Source organism: Panthera onca, chromosome D4 (genome assembly GCF_046562875.1).
Source record: "Panthera onca isolate mPanOnc1 chromosome D4, mPanOnc1 haplotype 2, whole genome shotgun sequence".
Classification (NCBI taxonomy): domain Eukaryota; kingdom Metazoa; phylum Chordata; class Mammalia; order Carnivora; family Felidae; genus Panthera; species Panthera onca.
Window position 1 is genome coordinate 17,197,486 of NC_138351.1, and position 20,385 is coordinate 17,217,870.

General features: G+C 39.1%; 1 protein-coding gene across 2 annotated transcripts in view; it reads left to right on the plus strand.

Moving 5' to 3' along the window:
• The window catches only part of RORB (RAR related orphan receptor B), a 392,263-nt gene that overhangs the window by 195,334 nt on the left and 176,544 nt on the right, over positions 1–20,385 (plus strand). The gene's annotated exons all lie outside the window — the stretch shown is intronic.

The following is a 20,385-nucleotide window of genomic DNA, read 5'->3' on the forward strand; positions in this document are numbered from 1 at the left end:
GAGCCAAGACCCCCAGCGGCGACGGCGGTGGCAGGTCTCTGAGGGTGAGCTGGCAGCTGTGGGGCAGCGCGCGGGGGACAGGGGAGAGACGCTTCCTCTGGCCACCCTTTGGGCTGCCCCAGCAGATGGCCTGGCCGGCTCTAGGGAGTCACTCTGTCCGTCTCTCCCCGCGCAGTGCTGGGACCCTCAGGTTTCTTGCGCGCACTCCCTCACTTTCTGCTCGGCCACAACTTCACTCTTTTCTTGGAGAGCGGGCCCGGTGCCAGAGTGCCATGGGGATACGTGCAAGCCTCTGGGCACCTGCCTCACCTCCCTCCCCCCCCCCACCCCCGTTTTTCTTCCTGGCCACTCTTCGGTTTTGTGGGGCACTCCTCTACCCTCCGCGTGCCTTCCGGGTCCTGGTAACAGAAAGTTGGAAACGGCCAGCCACTGGCCTCCCTACATCCCTGACCCGGCGACAGGTGGACCGACAGGAAGAACTGCAAACACTCGTCACCTTCCACCGGGCAGTGCACATCTCCCACTCACTCCCCCAGCACCTGTCTAGGAGGGCCCCTAGGGAGCAGGCGGCATGCTCCCCATGCTGGGCATAGTGAGTCCCCATAGCTTGACACTAGGGGCAGGGACTGGGTTAGCTGGCTGGGCACTGGGGACGTGGCAGGAAAAGGGAAGGAGGAGAAGGAACAGAGAGGTTGTCCAAGGAAGTGGGTGTGAGGGAAGTAGCTGAAGATCAGGGACAGGGACGGTCTGGTGGGATGGTTGATTGACCCGTGCACTGGGAGTGGGGGCATCTGCGCTGGCGAGCTGGTTCCAGTTGAGGGGCCCAGTGGGGATTTGGTCACATGCTCCACTGTCTAAATTCTTTCAGAAAACTATACTGGGCAATTGGCGAGTATAGAACCTTTAAGTGAAAGATGCCCCGGGTCTTTGTTTTCCTTTTTCTGTCCCATCTCACCACCATCCGCTCTCCTTTCAATTTCCTCTCCTCTGGTCTGGGGCTGCCAGGTCGCCCGGAATTCCCTTGTTTCGACCCTTCCAACATTCCTCCCGTGGCGGTGTTCTTATGTTCTGAAGGTCCGAAACCACGAGTCACCTACGCTGCGACCCGGCACTAGCACCTGCGGCGTAAAAGCCGCTCACTCGCCCCTTAAATTGAAGAAAACCCGAGGAGTATGAGGCAGGAGTGGGTTGTAGCTTGATCGCGCTGCTCCTGAAGGAGCTGTCTGCCCAGGCAGCCCGGGTTCGCCACCGCGCTCGCTTCAGGGACTCCAGCAGCTTGAAGGGTTGAAAGCCAGGCGCCTCGCCTAGGGCTCACCTTTAGAAACCAGTCGAAGCCCACACCCACTTTCCAGAAGGCGTCACGCCAGCCAGGCTGCCCAGAAGAGCTTACAAGTTCTAACTCACAAGGGCGACCCGGGGATTCGCACTGGAGAAAAAGCAAGCTTACAAGGTGGCAGATTCCTTTCCTCTACCTCCCAGCCTCTCCTTTGTTGACCCTTCACTGTCTCTCCTCAGCCTTCCCTGTGCATTTCCTACAGACTGCCCTTTCCCGCGAAGGCAGGAGTTGTTCTTTAAGGATAGGTTGAGAAGAGATCCAGGCTACTCAGAGGTCTTGTGGAAGTCGGGGTTGAACTTGAGTGTGAACTTGAGAAGTGAAAGCCGAATCGAATCAGCTTTCTCTTGTGCCTGGGATACTAATCAGCCTACCACAAGGGGAGGGGACGGTTTTTGAACTTGGCTTTACTGTGTACCCACTCCGTTTCTGGGCCCCTGTACTGTGCACGCCCCTCCCCCAACACACACACACTCTCTCTCTCTCTCTCTCTCTCTCTCTCTCCCCATCTCCAAGGGGTCCCTGTCAGTGCCTTGGCCTCGGCTTCAGTGTTTGCAGTTGGTAACTATCCTGAGTCAGGATGCTTTGTGCGACATAAACTTGGTCCAGGATTAAGTGGTCTCCCTCGGGACCAATCCAGCAAACCCACCCACCCTCCACCTCCTTCCGACCTCGGGCAGATCTGTGGTAGTTAAAAGAGACTTTATCTCAACGGAAGCTCGAGGGGTAAGAAAGGGGTTAAAAGGCTCTGATCCTGGAGGTCATTATCGTGCCCACTGCTGAACTGATTTGTCCCTAGCTCGGTGGCTTACTCTGGGCTGGCCTGGGGCGAAGGAGGTTGTATTTGTTGGCACACAAAGCACGTCACCCTTTGTCTGCTAGAGGGTACCACTTAAGTTCTAGAGATGCTACTTTGCAGATTGCATTCGAAAAGAATAGCTTCTAATAGCTTCTAAAGGCGAAAGGGAAGACTTTTAATTGGACCCTGTCCATAGGTGAGAAACGGGTGAGCACAGGTGTGGGTTTCAAGACTCCTTCCTGAGAAACCTGTCAGCTGTTTAGTACACAGGCACACAGAAATGGTCAGATTTTTCAGCCCTGCCTCCGCAGAAAGCCCTACCTCCCAAAACAGGGGCACAGATGTCCTCGCAATCAATAGGTGATTGTGGCCTCTATGGATTAGAAATCTGGTTTTATGCTTGCTGTAAACAAGGATGGGGCTTGGCTTTTTGAAAGCCCAGTTTTCATCTATTATTTTCAGGTAGTTAATTTTTATTAACTGCTAACTTGAGAAAAACAGTAGCTTGCTCTGAGAGGCATGGTAGCCCTTTGGAAGTCTGGAGCTCTGAACGTCCTGCTGGCCAGGCCTTTCGATTTCCTAAACGAGTTCTCTATCTTAATTTCTTCCACAAATGCCGATTAAATATTTCTAACTGAGATTTCTATCTTAATTTCTTCCACAAATTCCAATTAAATATTTCTAACCAAGATTCCACCTTTCCCAATTAAAAAAAAAAAAACATTGCTGGAAGGACATGTCTGTGACTAGTCCATTAATGTTCATTAAATAATCATCAGTAAGCTGTCCTTATTCCTAGAAAAGTGAACATTTAAACAGCTTAAAGAAAAATTCTGAAGCTGTATTTCAAGTATTGTTGGGAAAAAAAATATGTAGCCAGAAACATAAAATATGTTCCTAGGTGGTTACCACTTGGGACTCTCTCCTCCCCCCATCTCCAACACCCTGAGTGAATTTACAGCAAGTTTTATGACACAGAAGTGTCGGACATCCTCAGCTTTTGGGATATGTCTTAGAAACAGCAAGGGTTGTCTTTACTTGTCTAGATGTTCAGATAATCAGGAACTGGGAAACCAGGATGGAAATATAAAGGGGGAACTTTTGAACAGCAGGCCTCATAAACATGAGGGATACAAGATTAAAACGCCTTTGTTAGAATTCATTTAAAACTTAGAAGTCCTGGATTTTACATCAAGAATCGTATAGCTTTTGCTATACTGTTTAGAAAACCCTTACAAGATGATTTCTTGTATCATTATTAAAGTAGTTTATGTGAAGCTTTACTTTAACATAAACAGCATGTTTATTTTAGACTCTTAAATATGACTGCTAGCCTTTACTTATTTTGGTGACAATTTGTTAAATACTAAACTATTAATAGCCTTAAAAACAATTATTCTGGTGTGAACGTGATGAGGATACACTGTATTTCAAATTTAAATGTTACAGAATCATGAAACCTAATTTTACAGCAACAAGGATTTTATAGCACCAAGGATTTTACAGCACCAAGAAAATGTTAAGTTTTAGGGCTGGTCTTCATGAAAATGCCACTCGAACTATGTAATAATACCTACTTTTTCCCTAAAAGTAGCATATATAGAATTGGCACTAGGATTTTAACATGACTCAAGTTTTTGTAGATAAAAAGAGAAAGACAAGCAAAACTTTTTTTTTCAGCCATTATATCACATTTTATAAACTTGTGTCCACCTTTCAGAAACCTAATGTGGCCATTGTAGTTTTTATACTTTTTACTACAATAGTTCTAAAAAATAAAAGTGTGAATCACAACACTTACAGATTTTTTCATTGCAATGAATGTATATACCTCTAATTTAAAGTGCATATTATAGCATTCAATTAATACAGAGTTTAAAAGTATTCTAGTAAATTATCAAGTTAAAAACACTCTACATAGGTAGATATGCTGGTGTTCGGCAAATTTGTAAATCAAGTAAGGTTTTAAATTGTGAACAATAACATCATTGTTACTGTACATTCTTGAAATCTAAGCCTTACAGATAATTATATGAGGAAGCAGGAGAAGTAGTTTCCAGGTTAAAACCATCAAATTCTGGCCAGATTAAAACAAATCAAAGGTTATGAGCACTTTATGTTATTAGTGCAAAAGTTATTAGTGATTGAGGTGGCTTAGTATATACGTATATTTTTCTTATTCTGTCGTTAAGAAAAGAATTTCTTTTCTTTGTGTTTGTTGTATAAAGGCAACAAAACATAAAGGCTTTAAATTATAGTGCTGTTCATTTAATGTAAAGGACATTAATGAAACATTTTATTGTGATGTTAAAATATACAGAAAAGTAAACATTAGGAGTGGACGTTGTGCTTACTAATTAATATGTATTCCCGGTGTGGTTTTACCATTCCACCCATTCTTACCTAAAGGATAGAAATTAAGTAGACAAATGAAATAAGTCTTTTGCAATGTAATGAATAATGACCTTTGATAAAATGAGCGCTCTACACATAAAGTATTATTCCTGTAATTTTGTAATCATCTTCCAATTACAGCTTCTTGCAAATATTTATCTTACTTTGAATAGAATCTCTGACTTAACAGAATCCCTAGCAGATAATAGCAGTCTTTGGAGGCGTCTGTTGATACACACTGATACACAATATGTATATGTATGTGCCTATAACCGCCCACTCAGACAAGAAGAATGAATATTTGAGAGAGAAAATCATTCTTATCTTTGCTTTCACAATCCAGACTTCCAAATTCAAACATATTTAGAGAAACAGAAGCAACTTTCCAGAGCATTCAAAAGAAAGAAATGAATACATGTGGTACTTGAGTCGCATAAAAAGAAACTGTTAATGGCATCTATTTATAAATAATCTACACAAAACTCCATTATACTACCTAATGATAATTAGAGAGAAAAGGAATCAAAGAACTCAGGACTGCCAAATAAATAAAATATTCCCTCTCAAATTAAGCTACAAATTCATAGATAACAAGGCTGATGCCATGAATTGAAGGATGTCTCCTTTGTAGCACAAGACAAAGGGAGCATAGAGGAATAAATATTGATTGAACTAATCATCTGATGAATAGAAATGAGATTTACCAGTGCACCAATATAATAGGCTATGTTAACTAGTTCTTTCATAGTGCATATGCTGCCCTTTCAACCCCTGACCCCATCCATTCAATTCTTAATGAGGGAAACCACAGGTGTTATAACGGCATTTATAGTGAATCAAGCTAACTATAATAACCATGTGGTTAACTAATGGCATTGAAGGGGGTTGGTTCTTATGAAAAAACAGTGTGATCTTAGTGTCACAAAATTATTATGCATTGCAAGCCACTTGGAATTTCGGTCTGCTCTGTTCCCCTCTAAGATATATCATTGTTGCACTATATGCTAAGTAATTTGGATGTAAATTTAAAAACATAAAAAATAAAATAAAATAAAAAGATATATCATGTGCCCATCAATATTTCAAGCCCCAGATTTGTTTTCTCCTCAATAAGTGCAATTTTAGTTGTGCGTATCCGAGGAGTTCAAAACGTTATTCAATATATATGTTTTTACCTACGTTGTTTAATACCTTGCATAGTAAGCATTTAAAACATTTAAAAATAACACTTAGAAGGTATACTGTTTTATTCTTAATATAACACGTATTTTTCTTGGTTAGTGCTTATTTTATGAATATTTGGAATGGAATATAACTTTGTAATAATTATTGTACTTTTATGATAAATTTCACCTTAGAATTAAATTAGGATGTTCTTGGCTCAGGCAAGGTCTTACAAAAGACACAATGAACATATCACCTTTTTCCAAAACACGAAGCTAAAAACTGGTTGGAAAACATGCTCTTATAAAAGAGCAAAAGTAATTTGTTCTGACTTAGGCATGCTCACCTCTGCCTCATGAATATTTTATTAACTGGCTGGGTAGGCTGACTTTGTAACTCACTTTGCCAAAGTATTTTGCTTCAAGTATCTCTTGATGTCATTTTTGTGTGTGATTATTCATCATATCATGTGGTCCTGGGTTCTGTTTCTCTAATTCAGAGGAATTACAGAAAGCAAAGAATGGGAAAATTAATCTGATTGTGTACTGAATTATTTTTCTGTTACCAGCTCTCACTTTGTACTCACGTGAGCCCAGTATCCTGGTACCGTGGGGCATATGAAAGATTTGGGTTGCTTAAGGAAAACTGTTGCATAGATTTTTATCTCATAGGAAAGCTTTTTTAACAATGAATATTACAAGTTAATCTGAATTACATTCTTAAACTTTTTCATATGACTATTCAGTAAAGCATCCTTCTTCAAAGACTGTTACATTCTTTACATTAGAATTATGTTGTGAACATGTGACAACAGCAGATATATAATATTTTAAATTAAATCTGAAGTACAAAAGGTATTCTATGAATTTGGACAGAAAATCATCCTTAAAAAGGAAACTGCAAAAGCTTATTTTTAAAAGGCCTTGGCATTTACGGTCATTTCTTGGCATGGAATAAATGAGTATTACCGGCCACACACAAAAAAAATATAAAATATTTTATTTTAATCTTCTGACTTTTTTTAATACCACTTCCAAATACATCTTTCTTTCCTTATTTGGAACCAGCCAATTTTGATTCTCCTCTGTTCTGAAAACTTTGTCCAACTCATTGAGCCACTCATTTCTCAGAGTCCGAAGTAAGATGGACTCTCAAATACAAGAATAAGATCATCTTCCCAAATGTTTCCATTTCCAGTTTCCATTTTCAAAAGTATAGGCCTAAGATTTCATCTTTCGCAGACATACCTATCTATACACAAGTAGGAATGTGTGCGACTCACATTTATTTATTCAGGATTTATTGAGCATCTACTCAAAGCAAGGCACAGAACTGAGCCTTAAGAATGCCCACGTTGGTAAAGAATACGCAACTCGTGAGTTAAAGCCACGGTCAAAGCAAGAGCAGAAGAGAATGCTGTGGAGACACAATCAGAACCGCTCTTGCAGGGCAAGTGATATTTGCGATGTGCCTGTAAGGATGGATAGAAGTCCAGGTTTAGTTCGTTAATTGGCTCATCATGAATGAAATGTATTAAGATTTTCTTTGTTGTATTCCCCAGTTGTCTTTTCAGTTGGTACTATGTGAAATTTAGTTTCTCAGAACTATTCCAAAAAGAGCATTCCTGATGTATAACAAGTAGTAGTATTGTTCTCATACAAAACTTTTACTAGGAAAATGATTTTCAAGTGACAATTAAAAGAAGCCTCTAAGGTAATCTTAAATTACAAAAAGAAAATGTACTGAAGGAGAGAAATAATTTTGTAAGACTAGAGCGCGTAAGAAACAAATAGCACCAGGGAGGGAAAAAAGGAGGGACACCTTACGGTGTCCTTATATACTTGTTTTTATCAGAGAAATTCTTAATTTTGCAAAATAAGGAAATGGCTGATACACATTGAGAGTCATTTTCTTTAACATTTAAGGTAATGCCTGAAAGTAATGATATCTGCTCTAGAAGGTATCTTAGATTACTGGACACCGGAGAGAATAAAATCTACTGAAGTGATAGGGTATGTCAGCAGTGTCTAAGGGCCATAGGGATATTCTTCAAATTCTTCCATTGTAAGAAATTGGATATAAGATTGAGCTCTGGAAATTAAACTATAAAGTCAACACATAATGGTCTTGGCGACTTTTGAGTTATTCTTTCTTTTAAGCGTATTTAAAGAAGGAAGATTCCTGGCCTCCTAGATCCTGATAAAAATGTGAGTGTATAAAGGAACTATTGGCCGTGCCCTTCCCAACACTATCTGTAGGTAAATCACTGATCAGACTGAAAAAAGTATCCACTGCAGTTCATAATTAGGTTCTTCATTTTGAAGTGATAATTTGGCATTCTGGTCTCCTACAATCGCTCTTGTGAGCTTTGTTACCTTGAATTCTCATACAGAGATCTCATCCACTCTGAATCACTGGTGAGATCAAGTTTCTGAGCCTACAAAGCTCACAACCAGACCCGGGGCTGGAGAGAATTCACCAAAGTCAGTTTCACCATTTGAGACTTCCAGGCAGCCAAATTGCCTCTCTCGGTCATAACCGTCTGCATTAGCATGAACTGCATCTTCAAACTTCTACATGGCTAGCAAGGCAGAGTCGTAAGTTTTCAGTCTTGAAAAACAGATATGTTTATTAAAATGCTGATTATTAATTGGACTTTATTAGACTGAGGAAGGGTGCTCTGCTCTTGTAACACACCCTGATGATGTAACAGCTATTGTACTTGATCTGTTTATTTCTTGGCCCTCGAAGAATTCCAGAGGCGGCTTAATGACCCCATTTCTTCTTGGAGCTTTTCTTAAAAGGGGAGAGGTTGGAAGAGAGGGGACACGGAGACCCCTGTAGCTTCTAGAAGCTTTGATTGAAGAGTTATTTAAGAAGGCAACTGTTTTTCTAGACACCTCCTCCGTCGTCTCTTGCTGCACTGGTGCTGGTGTGTTACACAACAGTGAACACATAGATCCACGATATTCCTGTGCCAGTGTGCTTTTCTAGGTGGCAAATGTAGACTGAATCTTTGTGGAGAACAGTGGTTTTACTTGGAAGTGATGTATGTAATATGAGTCTAGATTTTCACTCTGGCTCTCATGGAAATATGCCTAGTAGTTAGTAAACATTAACCCCCTATTTTGATCCTTCTATTAAAAAGACTATTTGAAGACAGTCCCGTTAAATGGGATCAGAATGTGTTGTTGCCTGTAATTAATTCTGAGAATAGGAAATTCAGACAGTGGTACTATTTTTATTTGCCTAAATAGTGTAATGAAAATCATTGTAACTAGTTCTTTTTCGAGCTACATTTAAAATATGTTTCATCTCACTTGCCCAAGGCGTGGGTCACAAAAGTACTTCAGATGTGTTTCATAACACCGCATTAGCATGAATTAGACCCCTATCCTAAATTCCCAAGTAAAAATTGCAGTGTATCGCTTGAGCTGTAATGAACGTGCAAGTCATATTTTACCATCCAGCAGCTGTTAGCTTCTAGATCCCAGAATCAAACAATTAACACACAAGTTGAAACGACTTCGACATCTTGAGTTTCTAATGAATAGTTGGCCACCAGTATTATTGTCAGGTCAAATAATAAAATTATTACACAGAAAATTTCCTATTAACTTGTACATAAGTTGTTCCTGGCACATAGCAAAGGAATTAAACACTTTTTCATAAAAAAAAAAAAAGAAGAAACCTTGTTCCAAATTTCCACAGTTATTGAATATGAGCAAATGCCACACAGTCTGCTTAAATAGAGGAACATTTGTTCAGGAAAAACACATCGTATCATTAAGGTGCAGTGCTTCTTGGCAATAATATGTTTTTTTTTTTTTTTACAAACAGATAAATTCATTTTGAAATTTTTAGGATCTTAATCTACTCATCAGTTTGCTCAAAACTTAAGTTTAAAACAGTCTAATATTCTTCTTTTTTTTTTTAATGCTGACTATCTTTCAAAAGGTTTAATTCTAGGCACTTCCACCCTTGTACATATATTTTCATTCTTGTGATTAAAATAAAAAAGTGAAGTACCAAAGGAACAAAGGAAAGGATTATCTTTCCAAAGACAGCTCAGAAATACCAATAATAAGAATGCCAGGAAGGTAGCATTAGCACCCTTCCAGTTATGTTTTTGTTTTATTTTGTTTTGTTTACTAATATTTCTAACGGGCAGTTCTGGCTGCCATCCATGTCAGAGTTAGTTAGAATTTATTTTATTTGTTGTGGAAAGTGTTCTTTTTTAATGAAATAAATTGATACTGAATTCCTCTCCACCGCAATTTCGTTAATGATTTTTGAAAGGTTATCTAACACAGTTGGCGATGAGTGTTGATTTAGAGTCAAACAAAGACTTTTTTTTTTTTAATCATACTACAGTGACCAAAAGAAGTAAAAGAAAACACATGACAGATAGGGAGCTGACCTCCCAGCAGTGGATGGTGCTTCAATATGATTCCATAAATCTTGATTACTGAGTACTTACAGTATGTAATAGGTGCCCTCTAAGTCTCAAGAAAAGTGGTTTTCCTATAAAATTCCTTCAGAATTCCTTAGATACTTTTTGTTTCATTTGAATTTCTCAGATCTCCAGTGTTGACTACATCCTTTTCTCGTAAAGGAGAAAAATAGATGACGTGTCCGTAATTATTTGTTAAAAAGGGTTGAGATCAGAATTTGACTTCAATCGAGGGCTTCTGACTCTGACTCCAGTTCTATTTTCGTTACTCTGTGTTTTCTTTCTCAGGCTGTATGACTTTTTTTTGCCACCGCTGCACCCACAGCGGACATCAGTTACATAGCAGCCTAATAAATTACGGCGTTCAGACTTGCTAAGTGCAGATGCACCTTCCACCACCGTGTGACCAGCATTGGCCCTGGAGATAAAACTTTTTACCAAAGCTCTCATGAGTGTTTCGGCCATATAAAGAATACCTAATCGTGAAGTAAAATTGTTTTCTACTCAATCACAAGATCCCCTTGGGCAAACAGTACCTCTCCACCGTTTTTACTCCTAAAATAATGGGAACACATTTACTGATCCCAAGAAGCATTAAAATAAGTATTATGGACATACCTACAGATTCTCGATAGAAACTACCCACTAAAAATAATGACAAATTCCAAATATAGACAGAGTAAAATTTTCTCAAAGATTCTAAAATTGGTTTTATAAACTAAATGCCATCTTTTACAGAGATGTCAAATTCTGAGTCAAACTGTATTTACAGATTTTTCCTCCACTAAGATCCCAACGTTATCTGCATCTACTTTAAGGAAGGAAACAACTTTACGGGAAGGTAGCCATAAAGACTGTTGATGTTTAAATATGAAGTTCCTCTTCATTCAGTAACCGACATGCACTTGCCTCATAATTTATAATGTTAACCTGCTCATTTGTCCCTCAGCTTGTCAATTTTCTCTTACGAGTTTTATGTTTGTCTAGAGGAGGGATATCTATCTTTGGCCATAAGCACTTCAAGCAAAGCAAGGGGTTGAATAGCCAAGTATACCACCGATGACCCACCTGAGTTTAATCAATTTTGTGATTGACTGGGATTGAAAGTCCCGTCAGCACATCATTTGCATCAAAAGCGTCATCCTCTCCAATAATTTGTTTTGTACAAGCATAAAATATTTTCTTAAGGAAAAATCTCAACAACCTAAGGGGGAGCCATGTCTAATTGTGCCCTGCCACATAAAGAAAAAAAAATTAAATTTGACATGAATTCTAAATAAATACAGAGTTCTGCTCTGCCTTAACAATACTGCAGTGTAATGTGTTTTGCATTTTGGCTGAAACCATAGTGTTCCTTACAGCAAGCTGCCACTTATATGGTTAATTTTTGTGCTTTCAAGTGAAGTCCATTCATATTTCTTTAAAAGCACAATCATTAGTGCACTATTATTGATTTTTCAGGCCCCTTCGGTAAGCTGTACCATACACAGAGCTCGAAACACTGTCCCTACCCTGTTGTTCGTTCTCCAGGTCTCGAATTGATCCTATTTTATAATGGTCCCGACTCCCACACTAGACTAAATTTGACTACAGCTACTATTAGAAAGAAAATGGACTGCACCAGAATCTGCATTTGTGTTGTCTTCATCTTATATTTAGTACCTGGTGTGTTTAATAATATCATACTGGGGGAAATTGTAGGCTTATCTCAGGTGATTCTGTGTTTTACCTCATGTAAAATACCTGCTTTGCTTACTCTGTCTTTCGGAAATGGGGATATGGTTTTTTTCGTGCTCATTAATTCTGTCAGTCTTTGTACCGTGGCTGCTCTTAAGGAAAATTCTGAAAACATTTTAAAAAGGGACTGTGTAGACCTGAGAGGAGCTGACACACGCAGCGTCACATCTTTACAAATGTAACAGCAGGGAGAAGGAAAATAATCTCCTACCTGTGTGGGGTGCTCTGTAGTTTCCAGCCAGCTTCTGTGGATGCCACCTAGACGATCCCCGCAGCAATCGTGGGAGACACGCAGGACGGGCGAGATAGGAGCGTGCCTGGGGCAGCTGGGCCAAAGCAAACCCCCAAATATAAACAAAGTGCTTTTTAGCGGTTTAAGAGTATGGTTTCAGTGCCTTAAAAAAATAGTCCTCGGCCAAAAAACATAAACAACTGTTTTCCAAAAGGAGGAAATGTGATTGGCTGATAAACATTTGGTGAGGAAGAGCTCAGCCTCACTTACTAAAGAATTAGAACAATATGAATGGCATCTTCACCTGTCAAACTATAGCAAGGTGTGATGAAATGGACACGCTCATATTCTATAGCGGGTGTTTATATTGGTACAGTCATTGTGCCTAAAGGCTTAATAATGATCATACTTGGGGTGCCTGGGGGGCTCAGTCGGTTAAGTGTCCAACTTCATTCAGCTCAGGTCGTGATCTCACAGTTCGTGGGTTGGAGACCTACGTCGGGGTCTGTGCTGAAAGCTCAGAGCCTGGAATCTGCTTCAGATTCTGTGTCTCCATCTCTCTCTCTGCCCCTCCCCCACTCGCACTCTGTCTCTCTCTCTCTCTCCCTCTCTCTCTCTCTTTCAAAAATAAACATTAAAAAAAATAATGATCATACTCTTTGGCCTAGTAATTCACCTTCTGGGAATCTTTCCAAAGGAAATAAAGTATCAACAAGGCCTATATACCTAAAGACTTGTGCCTGAAGACTTACTGTACTGTCATCATGATATTTTCAATAATATAGGGAAACTTTTTTTATGGCACACTTTCATTCAGTATATAGTCGCTGGTACACTAATATGTATTTACCGCGTGTTCAGTATACTTCCCTAGTATTAGGTGATGATTATACATACCTGACAATGTGTTTTAGGTTCTAGGGATAAAATGATGCGCAAGAACAATATCATTCCTCACCTCACTAAACCTAAAGTGTCATAATAAAAAAAGCTGGAATGAAATATGGTATATATTATGTGATCTAAGTTATATAAAATGCATACAAAACATGGTATCTGTCTTTCTCTGTGTGACTTATTTCACTTAGCCTAACACTCTCCAGTCCCATCCATGTTGCTACAAAAGGCCATATTTCATTCTTGCTCATTGCCACGTAGTATTCCATTGTGTATATAAACCACAATTTCTTTATCCATTCCTCAGTTGATGGACATTTAGGCTCTTTCCATAATTTGGCTATTGTTGAAAGTGCTGCTATAAACATTGGGGTACAAGTGCCCCTATGCATCAGTGCTCCTGTATTCCTTGGGTAAATTCCTAGCAGTGCTACAGAGAAAGACAGATACCATATGTTTTCACTCTTATGTGGATCCTGAGAAACTTAACAGAAGAACGTGGGGGAGGGGAAGGGAGAAAAAAAAAGTTAGAGAGGGAGGGAGCCAAACCATAAGAGTCTCTTAAAAACTGAGAACAAACTGAGGATTGATGGGGGGAGGGGGGGAGGGAGGAGAAAGAGGGTGATGGGCATTGAGGAGGGCACCTGTTGGGAGGAGGACTGCGTGTTCTATGGAAACCAATTTGACAATAAATTTCATATTAAAAAAATTAAAAATAAATAAAATGCATACAAAAGAAATTGACAAAAACATACAAAAAATGTTAAAAGTCACTTCTAGATATTAAGATACCAGATAATTATTTTCTTTGTCATTGTCTTTTTTTGTGCATTCTAAATTTCCCATATATTCTTTGTAGATTAGTCCTTAGTATCAAAGTGAATGCTCAATTTCTTTTGCATAGTAAGGCTGTACTTTATTTATGACTCATTGTATTTTAGCTCATCCATTTGCCTGAGTTCAGCTAGGATGATAATAGGGGTAAGGTGAAAGTTTAATGACACATTAAGACAATTAACTTATTTGATATTTGCACAACTATTCACTCGTTCATAACCAAATATTTATCAGGCACTATCCTAAGTGTTGAAGATATAGGGGTGATAGGATTCACTCTCATTCTCTGAAGATCTTAGACTCTAGTCTTGAAAGCCATAAGCTATAATTCATAAAAAGTACTGCAAATAGCAATAATGTAAATAATAATAATATGCAGTTAAGAAAAAGCTTTCTCCATCACTGAGAAATGAAGGGTTCTCCCTAAGATCTTATTAAGAGTGGATTAATACTGCCTTTTTTGTCTCTAAAGGCTCATATTCCTTTGAGAAATATATTATTTCAAATATTGGAGCAAAGATCAGGATACTCATATAGAAAAATTAATCAACTTGCGTTTTTTTACCTCCACTAAACTAGCCCGTATGTATTTCCTGGCAATGCTGTGGAGTTTTACAATCCCTGGAGACATTAAAGAACCCAATCACAGACATACTGAAGTCTCAAAATGTAAGCAGCTAGAGTATTAATTGATTCCTATTGGTAAGGCTGTGGGAAATTTATAAATATTCCTATGCTCTGAGGTAGATAAGAAATCCCAGTTTGCCCATGAGTCTGCTGAAAACACATTGGTACCCTGCAGGACAGAATTCAAGTGTGATGTTCACTGCTAAGGTAGTCTTCCTTCATGGGTACTCATACTCCTAGGGCCACGGTTCAAAACAGGTGGCGGTTTTGCCTCCCAAGAGATATTCGGCAATGTCTAGGAGCAGTTTTGGTTGCCACGGTTGGGGGGATGCTACTGGCATCCGATTGGTAAAGGTCGGGAACACCTTATTCTGGTCCCAGAAAGAATTATTCTGTCACAAATACCCGCAGCGCTGAGATGGAGAAGCATGAAGGCTTTCTAGGCAGCATCACTTTACAGGTCCTCGGTTTTTACGGGTGTTCTCTGAAAAAGCTGGCTCCTTTTCCCCACCTCCCCTCACACAACAACCCCACTTCCACTCCACAAAAGGCCACACTCCCATTCATTGCAAATCTTATTATGGGCTATACACGGTTCCCAAGATGGAAAAGTTGCCATTGCCCTAAAACAGAGACAACTTGAAATACTGATTTGATGCTGAGAAAGTGAATGATTCTAATGAAGGAGCAAAACATCCTTTTGCAAGTCAGGTAGTTTCCGTTTCTTTAATTTCAACAAAATTGGAGGAAGATCTAACCAAATTATCAGTTACTTTAGATCATTAAAAATAGTTTTTGATGATAGAACGCTATGTGATTTGAGGTGTATGCTTCAGAAGGAGTTTAAAGAGTGAGTTAACTTGCCATGGCAAAATTAGTTTCGCTTCTGTCTATATGTTTATGTGAATACATCTTTCAGCGCTTAACATTGCTAAACACAAAAATAGGAAGGAAAGTGAGGCTAAGCTGTAGCATATTCTAGGAGTAAATAATAGACAAGTATAGGTACCAGAATTAAGCGAAAGAAAAAAAGAGCCCCATCTGGCTCATTAAGAGACTAATTTCCTTTAAATTTATTTTTATGTCTAATAAGCATAAAATTTGTTATATATTTGTGCAATTTGTATCAGTTGTGTGGTAGTGATAACAATAGCAATAAATCAATCCAGAAGAAATGTTACCGTAACTCAGAACCCATGTCCAGGGTGGGAGGGGAATGCTAAATTTGAATATATAAACATACTTTTCTTGGTGAGAAGTAAACCCGGTGATTTAAAAAGTCTTTTAAACATGAAAATGTTGGCATCCAAATAAAATTCTGGAAGGAGCAGGGGGAGTGAAATGGAAGTATGAATTTAAAGAGGAAAGTGTATGTTATAAAATTCCTGTTACAGAAGACCTTATTTATGCATTTTCTTTTCAAATGTATGATATGGATATCAAAAGATTTTGAGATTTAGATTTCATTAGCATATTTAAGGAGAAATTCGAAACTTTTATTTAAAAATATGAACTCTAAAAGGTCTCAGAAATTGCACCCTTTGCAATTTCTTTGCAAGTTTTTTCAGGTCCATATTAACCTGATATCCTAATAGCTTAGGAACTACATTAGATTGAGTACCTAGGCAATAACTGTTTCAAACTCTAAGAACCAAGAATGATATGCTGTTCTCTTTTGACTTTTCATAGATAACCAGGCACAGTCATTTCTGAGATACTTTGGACAATAACCAACTGTTCATTTCACTCAGGTTTCTAAATTCTTATTTTTTAAATATTTATTTACTTTGCGGAGAGTGCAAACAGGGGAGGGACAGAGAGAGGGGGACAGAGAAAGGGGGACAGAGGATCTGAGGCAGGCTCCGCGCTGACAGACTGACACCAGCAAGCCCAACGTGGGGCTCGAACTCACGATCCACGAGATCATGACCTTGAGCCAAAATCAGACACTCACCCGACTGAGCCCCCACTGAGCTCATGTTTCTAAAGTGCCAGTTCTCTGTAGAAGTTCTGGATGACCACCAACCTCAGAACCAGCAATGCTGAGATAGAAATAATATCCTTCTCAAAAAAGAGGCATTTCAGTACATTCCAGACCAGGGGCCAGCAAAATTTTTCTATAAAGCCCCAGTAGTTAATATTTTGGACTTTATGGCCCATGTGTTCTGTGTGCAACCGCTCAACTCTGACACTGTAGCAGAAAAGCAACCATGGTCCATATGTAAATGAATGATCATGGCTGTGTTCCAATAAAACTGTATTCATAAAAGCAAGTGTTAGGCTAGATTTGGGTGGGCAATAGTTTGCTGGCCCCAGCGCTGGACTTTCCAGTGCCTGAAGAAAGGATCCACATCTTTTATCGAACTTTGTATTCCCATCACAAAACCAGGCACCCAATAAATGGTGAGTAAATGGACGTATTTAAGCATTAAAAGAGAGATAATGTATTAAAAGCATGCTGTACAATGCACTATGGAAGAGAATAGGAAAAGAATTGTAAACCTCATTGAGTTTAGATGTTAGACAAGGAGACCTATTTCTAAGAAACGCCAGGCAGCTTGGCCCCAACGAATAAAACGAGTCTGCAATCCATTATTTATACACATTCCCATATTGAGTGATTAATTAATATTCAAGCATAACTTCTTACATGTTTATCCTCTCTATATTTTGAATCCCTGGAGGTCAGACAACTTGGAACTTCCAACTCTGAATTCTATACCTTACGCATGCATAATAGGTATTTGAAACTTCAAATTAATGAAGCATGAGAAAAAGTAACTCAAAAATGGCCACTGAGCTAGCTGATGAACAAATATTTGGTGTATCTGGTATGTTCTAAGCATTACGTAATCGTCAGAAAATATCCAATGAACAAAATTTATTTGTTAAAAAAAAATAAGTAACTTTTAGCTCGTATAATTGGCATGTTCAGGTCTAATTCCTAACAAATACTAACTCTGTTAATCCTCGCCACAACCTTATGATAAAACAGTGCTTATTATCAGGTCCATTTGAGAGGTAAAAGAACAGAGATACCGAAAGGTTAAGTAACTTGTCCAATGTCACACATCTAGTAAATGGCAATACTGGGATTCAGGCCCGGGCAGGCTACTGCTTTCTGTGTCCTTGACCAATGCAAAATGCTGTCACTTTTCTTGAGAAGTGAACCCCTGGGGTCTCAAAGGGACATTTGTGAATTGTTAACTAAGAGCACAACACGTTGCCAAAGGATTCCTGTAACAGGTAAAGGCTAGGTGAGTTCGGAAGTGAGAAGGTCAATGTCACAGTGATTAGGATGAATTTTGTGGGCAGCCACTTGAACTAATAAACTTTCCAATTGTGTAGAATTTTATTAGCAAGGAATTGCAGAGGAACTTTTCCGGGGGAGGGGGGAGGACAGAATGGGCAAAAGTTTGGGGACAGAAGTATAAGGCAGAAATTATATGTGTGTACCACCTCAAATGAATCAAAATGTAGGAGAGGAAACTAACATTTATGCAACCCTTACCGTGTGTCAGCTATTCTGTTAGGTTCTTGACCTCTTAGGAAGCTCGTTACAATCTCAGGCATTAAAAGTGAGACACTCAGGTTCTAGTCCAGCCTGCAGTGTGTACTGTGTGGCCTAGGGCAAATTACTTAACCTCTCTGGGCCTCACTTTCTTTTCTAAAATGAAGATAAACAACACTTGCCCCATGGGGTCATTGCCAGGGTTAAATTACATGAGATAGCATTATAAAGTACTTAGCATAGTGCGTTGGCATTTAGTCCTCATTGAATTTTGGTCACAAAAAAATGTAAAGTGCTGTTATCTCTATATAGCAAATGAGAAAGCTGAGGCTCAGAGAGCCTCAGACCAACGCCTATACATATGCATAATTTTCCCAAAGAGTTCTCTGAGAAGTAGAAATTTGGTTAGACCAAGGAAGGAACTGAGAGATGCTGAACTTCCAAATGAAGAGTTTTGTTGTCGCAAGATGAATTGAGGCTGGGGACCTAGTGTTTGAACTTTTGAAAAACTGAAATATATGACTGCTTCTGCATTGAAAATTCACCTCCTAAGAATTTAGGGGTCACTAGATAAAAAGAGGAGATCTGGAGGCTTGGTGGGGCCTACCCCGGTGTCACCAGGCTTAGCTGACATCTCAGGTGCCCCCCTCCCCAAACTTCTCTTAGTAAGTGTCCTCACTGTCACCTACCAGGTCCTACCATACCTAGTGAATTTGATTTCAAAACACTGACTGAGCATAGTATTGCATCCAATTACAGAGAAGAAATTCAAGATTGTTATGATAGTTTGGTGCTTTTTTCCTTATATTTATGTACATTCGTTTAGCGCGATCAGCTGAAAAAGCTTATAGACACAACATTTACCAGATATAAATTGCAATGTTTTCCCACATACCGTCTCGCTAAATATTATTATACCCATCTTGTTTTGTTTTGTTTTTTCCCCCCGTAGCTACGGAGCGTTGATCTGTTCTTTTGGAGGGCTGAAGGAACTTACCACTTTTTATGTAGGAGCTACTCACTATTTTGTTTTACCATACCTTACCACACAAACCTAGAAAGATCCCACAAAGGATCGAAAATAGTCGACTTTTTCCTCTTTTTTCCCCACTAAAAAATATGCTTTCTATTAGGAAAAACTCAAAAATTTCATATGAATCTACTTTCAAATACACACCTGCAAGATGCATGTGCAATTTAAAAAAAAAAAACCAAAAAACTCAAACGAGTTTTTTAAAAAACAAATGAACGCTTGTGTTCATCATTTCATTTTTAAGATTCCCATCAGGAGGGTGATAATTTCAGCGGAGTTTTCTGCTGTAACGGAAGGTACTGACATTGGGAGATCTAAATGGTGAGACTTATATAACATGCACTATACTCAGCCTGGCATCTTACGGTCTAATTAGATACAAACCGACTCAGTTGGCAGAAAAGAACAGTGTTGTGGTGCAGATGTTAGCACCTTGTTAGCAGTCCAAAACCTGCTTTCTCAGGCAGAACCTATTTCTGAATGCAATATAGACAAAAGCCGTAATGTTTGAAAGGCATTTGATGAACTCTATTCGAATCCAGAAAAAAAAGTGTATATTTTCTTACCAGACATTACTAATTAAAACAAAGCAAAACAAAACAAAAACAAAAACCAGTATTCTTACAAGCAGTGGACATTTTTGAAAACAATTATTTCACTACTTAGGGCTGAATTTCCAGAAAAGGTAAAAGTACTTATTTTTAAAATGCCACTACAATTAATTGATCATGTGAAATAATATGTTCTATACATATAAATGTGTTATAAGGCCCATGTTCCCCTGGCATGAGTCTATACTTCTGCATCATCATAGCTAATTCTAACTGATCACTTACTATATTCTAGGCACTGTTGTGAGCACTTTATATTAATTACTTCAGTTAATCATCAGAATAGGTCCTTGAAATTAGTAGAAAAAAAATTTTTTTTTATCCAAGTTACACAGATGAGGAAAATGGAGCACAGATAGGTTAAGTAACTTGTCCAAGGTTACCCAGAGAGCACCGGGAGGAGTTGGAATTTGAATCTAGGGTTTTAGGAGCTGTGTTTTCCCCTCTCCCCATTGCTCACTTATGGCCACCGGATGCCGCGAGCTGGTGTCCTACTGTTTGTCTCCTCTGTCCCAATGGCTTTTGCTGAGGTGCCTGACCTTCAGATGCCTCCTGGGCGCTGGCCAGGGCAAAGCTAGGTGAGTGGCCTGGGGAGAAAAGTTCTAGTTCACCTTTCTGTTTATGTCACACACAATATATTAAAATGACCCTTTTTGGCGCCATCAACTGAGCATCTGGGATGAGAAGATGATCATTCGAAGTCACTTGAACGCCGGTCTTCCTATTATAAACATTCATCTTTAAAAATTGCCGCCAG